We start from the raw sequence: 6,263 nt of genomic DNA on the forward strand, positions 1-6,263 counted from the left end.
TTCCTATCTCATAAGAATGAAACCCTTGGTGAATTCAAGATTATTGTTAAAAGGATCCAGAACGAACAAGGTCGCAAACTAAAGAAAATTAGAAGCGATCGTGGCACTGAATTCAAAGACACCAAGGTATTTGAGTTCTGTGATGAACTGGGAGTCATTCAAGAATACTCACCACATATTACTCCTCAAGCTAATGGAGTTGCTGAAAGAAAGAATAGGAACATCTAGGAAATGGCCAGGGTAATGCTCCACAACAAAAACTTACCTTTTAAGATTTTGGGGAGAAGCTGTCTTTACAGCATGTTACTTGATCAACTGTGTGTATCTGCGGTCTAAAACTCTTAACACTCCTTATGAGTTATGGTATGGAAGAAAACCCAACCTACACTATCTCAGGGTATTTGGAAGTAAGTGCTATATTCTGAAAGATCGAGAACAGAAAGGGAAATTCGACACCAAAAGTGACGAAGGTATCTTTCTTGGCTATGCTTCTGATAGTCGTGGTTTTCGAGTTTATAATCTCAGAACACATATCATGATGGAATATGCTAATGTTATCATCGACGACATTAGCAATTTTCGTCAAGATAGCCCTCCTGCTGAATTACCTCCAACAGAGACAATTGAGAAAGCCAAAGAAATTCTAGAATTAGTTGAAGTTATTCCTACTGTTACTGATACTGACATTTCTAGTGACGAGGAGAAGAGTACTGATCAAGCCATTCCTGATGAACAAGAACATGTCCCTCCACGACATATTTGGGTTCAAAGGAATCATGACCCTGACAATATTATTTCGGGAAGGGATTCTACAACCAAAACAAGGGGTCAACTTCAAAATATATGCAATTTTGGATGTTATCTTTCGCACGTAGAACCAAGGAATATTGATGAAGCTCGGAAAGATCCCTTCTAGGTAAATGTGATGCATGAAGATTTAAATCAATTTGAAAGACAAGATGTCTGGGAACGTGTACCTTGTCCTCCAAACGTCAACATTGTCGGTACTAAATGGATATTCAAGAAAAAGTCTGATGAATTTTGCACAATTGTCAGAAATAAAGCTAGACTTGTCGCTCAAGGATATTCACAGATTGACGAAACCTTTGCACCTGTGGTACGTCTTGAGTACATTCGACTTTTATTGCCCCATGCCTTCTTTATCAAGATCAAGTTGTTTCAGATGGACATAAAATCAGCGTTTCTGAACAGAATTTTAAAATAGGAAGTCTATGTTGCTCAACCTAAGGGGTTCGAAAATCCTGATTTCCCTGATCATGTGATGAAGCTCAAAAAGGCATTATATGGATTAAAGCAAGCACCAAGAGCCTGGTTTGAGAAACTCACTACCTCTCTTATTAGAAAAGTATTTTCAAGAGGAGGAGATGATAAAACATTATTTACCAAATGGAGTGAGAAAAATGTTGTGATTGCTCAAATCTATGTAGATGATATCATCTATGGATCAACATCTGAAAATTTTGCAAAAGAATTTCAAGTCTCTCTTTCTAAAGAATTCGAAATGAGCAATGTTGGTGAATTAAAATTCTTCTTAGGTTTACAAATTCAACAACATAAGGAGGGTATTTACTTATCCCAATAGAAGTACGCACGCAACCTTGTGTCAAGATTTGGTCTGGATAAGTCGTCTCCTAAGTTGACTCCTATGCCTACTACTGGTAAATTGCACAGGGATGAGAAATGAGCAAAAGTAGATCAAAAATTATATCAATCTATTATAGGTAGCCTTTTGTATCTTACAACTACTAGACCTGATATTTCTTTCAGTGTTGGTTGTTGTGCCAGGTTTCAGGCGGATCCAAGAGAATCTCATCTTGCAGCTGCAAAGAGAATCATACGATATATAAATAACACTGCTGGGTATGGTCTCTCGTACACTTTTGATACTAATGCTGATCTTTCTGCTTATTATGATGCTCATTGGGCAGGTTGTATAGAAGACATAAAAAGTACATCATGGGGCTTCTACTATGTAGGTCTCAATCTTGTAGCATGGCATAACAAGAAGCAGAATTCTCAATCCCTGTCTACATGTGAAGCAGAATATATTGCTTCCGGATCATGTTGTACTCAACTCCTATGGATGAAACAGATGCTTGTTGATTATGGAATTGATACTGGAATAATGAGGATCTTTTGTGATAACTCCAGTGCGATTCAAATTATTGAAAATCCTGTTGAGCACTCAAGAACAAAGCACATTGACATAAGATACCATTTTATTTGTGATCTTTATGAAAATGGTATCATTAGTATGGAATTTGTGCCTTCCGAACAACAATTGGCTTATATTCTCACCAAACCCTTAGACACTGCAACGTTTCAACACCTGCGGCAGTCTATTGGTGTTGTTTTGGTTCATTAAAACGTTTCATTGACTCTTGCCCCTTTTGCTTATCCTTTTCTTTTGGTAAATTGAGTCTGAAACTCCAATAGGAACATTCTAGTACAGTTTCTATAGGATTGTCCTTTTTTTTGTCTTTTTATTTTCTCTAGTGCTTCAAAATCCTCTTTTCTTTCGAAATTAAGGTCGCCCTTGTTGTTATTTCGGGAATGACATCAAATGGGAGAGAGTTCTTTTGAACTTGTGCTTAATGGTAATATCTTGCAGGAGTGCGGCTGTGGAATTTTATAGGGTTTATCTTGTATCTTAAAACTCCTTGATGAATGCATTTAGCTTCGGCTTTATGATTGCATCTAAATTAAGTTGGTATGTATTTTTTTCTTTTAGTCTATGAAATGTCTCTTGTGGAAATTTCATTATGATCCCGTTCTTGTACCTTTGCCAATTTTATTGACAAAAAGGGGTAGAAATATTGCAGTTCACACTACAAATACATATGGTTTCCATGATCGAGATGGAGTATTGACTAAGAGGGAGTGATACATATCACCATAGTATTATTGTTAAAGTCGTGATACAATTGGACTTTGATGTTTCATAATAGTATTATGACACTGTATAATAATGATCGAGAATCTCGATTTCTCTCATTGTTATAGATACGGATCTTCAACAATGGTGATGGTAAAATTACAACCTTTGGGATCATTGGAGTACTTGGAAGGACGAAGATTTCAGGGAACGTTGAAGATTAGACTATGGAATAGGAGCCACTAAAGTTTATCTTTTTTGTATTCCATATGTATTAATAGTTTTGTCACTAAAATTGGCAAAGGGGGAGATTGTTAGAGCATAGCTCGGTCAACCTCGCATGCGTTGGTATCTCAAGCATGTTTGTCAATGTTAGTGATCAAAACTATGAGTCTTGATTTCTAGCCTACATAGCTAAGTCTCGGACTAGGATGGGAAAAGTGTAGCTGAGCTCAAGGAATTCATGGCGATTAATCATACAACGACGAATATATATACAACGAACCGTGGAACTTCATCAACAAAAGGTATGTGGATATTTGAACTTATCTATCACTCAAAAGTATATCTATTCTATGTCATACTTCTTATGAGAAAAAATTCGTATGCTATATAGACTAGATCATACACACTTGATATTTCGAGCTGAGCATTCATTGCTTATCTTTTATCTCTAAATCGTGTGTTGGTAAAGCGTTTCTCTTTGATCAGGTTTATCTTCACCTAGTGACGAAAGTCATGAAAGTTTCAATCACTTTGAGAATTGCTCTGACGTGAATCGGTCTGTGAATAACGGCTACATAGCGTCCTCTGAGAATGTCTCAGTGATTGAAATGAGAGTTTAGATTACATAACCATGTATTCCTTGAACCGAAGTTTTTGAACTTTGTTGATCAAGAGAAATTGGGAGGATTGTGGAATTGGCTTGCCAAGTCCGCGAACCCAGTCTGCAGACTCATTCCGCGAACTGTCGGAAGTTCTCGACCGAGAATATCTGTTGGATTTTCCAAAACTCGTTTGTGTGCTTAGTCCGCGAACTCAGTCCGCGAACTGGCGGAAGTTATTTTTCCGAGAATTTCTGCTGAGTTTGGAAAACTCAACCGATTAACTTAAGTCCGCGTACTTGTTTGTGAACTTAAGAGGTTATGATCTAAAGATGTGCTCTGAACAAGAAATATTAAATTACTAAGGAATGCGTTATGCAAACCGTGGCTATAATGTTCATGAGACGATTCAACTGAATCAAATCATCTTTGTTTCAATTGTGTCTTTTGTAGTTACATAAGGTCTCATAACAATTGAATAACTCTTTAACTAGTTCATTTGAGTCAGTTGAACTAGTTATGGTGAAGAAGAACAAGGTTAATATGAAATGCTCATATGGTTGACCTTTTGGTTTACTATGTTGAACCAACATGAACGTACACGTTTGGGCATGGTTTTCACGAACCCAGTAAACGTTTACCCAAGTGTGTGTGACAAGCTAAGTTTTCGATCTAACGGTTGAGAAATATTATCTTGAATCTAAATCAGGTTTTCATCTAACGGTGAATAAGGATTGGTTTGTAACTAAGGAAAAACCCTGATTTGAAGGCTATATAAAGGAGACATCTAGCATTGAGAAAACCTAATCCCCACACGTCTGTGTGCTACTAGTGCGCTCGCTAAAGTCGATCTCCATTAACCTTTGATTTTCTTCTCTAAAATCAGGTTAACGACTTAAAGACTTCATTGGGATTGTGAAGCCAGACCGATACTACTTTATCGTAGTTGTGTGATCTGATATTGCATCTTCTATCGTACGAGTACAATCGATTGATTGGCTTGAGATCGTGAGAGTTCTCCGATAGGCAAGATAAAAAAGTCACAAACATCTTCGTCTCACTGTTTGTGATTCCTTGACAATCTGCTTGTGTAGTCAGGAAGGATTGTAGAGAGGTGATTCATTAATCTAGAATGTTCTTCGGGAATATAAGACCGGATTATCAATTGGTTCCTGTTCACCTTGATTTTATATCTTAAGACGGAACAAAACCTAGGGTTTATCTGTGGGAAACAAATTTATCCTTTGATAGACTTTTCTGTGTGAGATAGATCTGTTTATTATCAAGTCTGTGATTTTGGGTTACAACAACTCTTGGTTGTGGGTGAGATCAACTAAGGGAATCAAATGCGCAGTATCCTTCTGGGATCATATGCGTAGGGGTACAATTGTACCTTGTATCAGTGGGAGATTGATAGGGGTTCAACTATAGTCCATTCCGAAGTTAGCTTGGAGTAGGCTAGTGTCTGTAGAGGTTTAATACAGTGTGTATTCAATCTGGACTAGGTCCCGAGGTTTTTCTGCATTTGCGGTTTCCTCGTTAACAAAATTTCTAGTGTCTGTGTTATTTCTTTTCCGCATTATATTTTATATAATTGAAATAATACAGTTTGTGCGTTCGTGATCATCAATTGGAAATCCAACCTTTGGTTGCTGATTGATATTGATTGATCCTTGAACATTGGTCTTTGGTACCGTCCAAGTTATTCCTTGTATTTGATAAACACTCTCTATTGTTTTTAGCTTGAGTAAAAATCAAATCAAGAGAGAGATATTAACTCCTTGAGATACTTTTATCTAGATTGAGTCTGACTGTCTAGTTGATTCTCTAGCAAAGTATTTCATAATTAGTCCATACAGATTGCTAAGCGAAATATTGGGTGGTGTTGTAGACCCCCATTTTTTCACTCTGCAAATCGTAATTTTGAGCAGGTTTAAACATTAATAATTTTATGTTTATTTAGCAATCAACATCTTGATTAATTATATAATATTCGGCCCATCTACCAATATTTTAATTAATATTTTATTTGACCATGTTACTAATAATTCATCAATCGAGCAATATTCGCTCAGACGAGCAATATTTTCTCAAACGAGGAATATTGATTTAACCATCAATATTCAATAATTTTATTTGGACGCAAGTAACGTTGCTCAGAGTGTTAATATTGGTTCGACTATCAATATTCAACGATTTATCATATGAGAAATATTTGCTCAAACTATCATCATGTTGATTCAATAACTATACGTCTCAACATACGTGTTCAATTCATGAATCACTGAGCATTCGTCAATCATCCTCGATTCAACAAAACTTAGACTCACTATCTAATCAAGTCAACGACTGACTAAACAGGTACATGTCTACTTTGCATATTCCACGTTCCTAAGACATCAATCACGTCACATGGGGGATACCAATTAGAGTTTTGGTATGGCGGCCTACAACACGTGTGTTCATCCACGATGAGAAATGTGATTAAGTCGTGCAAGCAGTTGAGGGAGTTAGCAAAGTAGTGGGTGGACAATTAACCAAGT

The sequence above is a fragment of the Papaver somniferum genome, unplaced genomic scaffold (genome assembly GCF_003573695.1).
Source record: "Papaver somniferum cultivar HN1 unplaced genomic scaffold, ASM357369v1 unplaced-scaffold_57, whole genome shotgun sequence".
Lineage (NCBI taxonomy): Eukaryota > Viridiplantae > Streptophyta > Magnoliopsida > Ranunculales > Papaveraceae > Papaver > Papaver somniferum.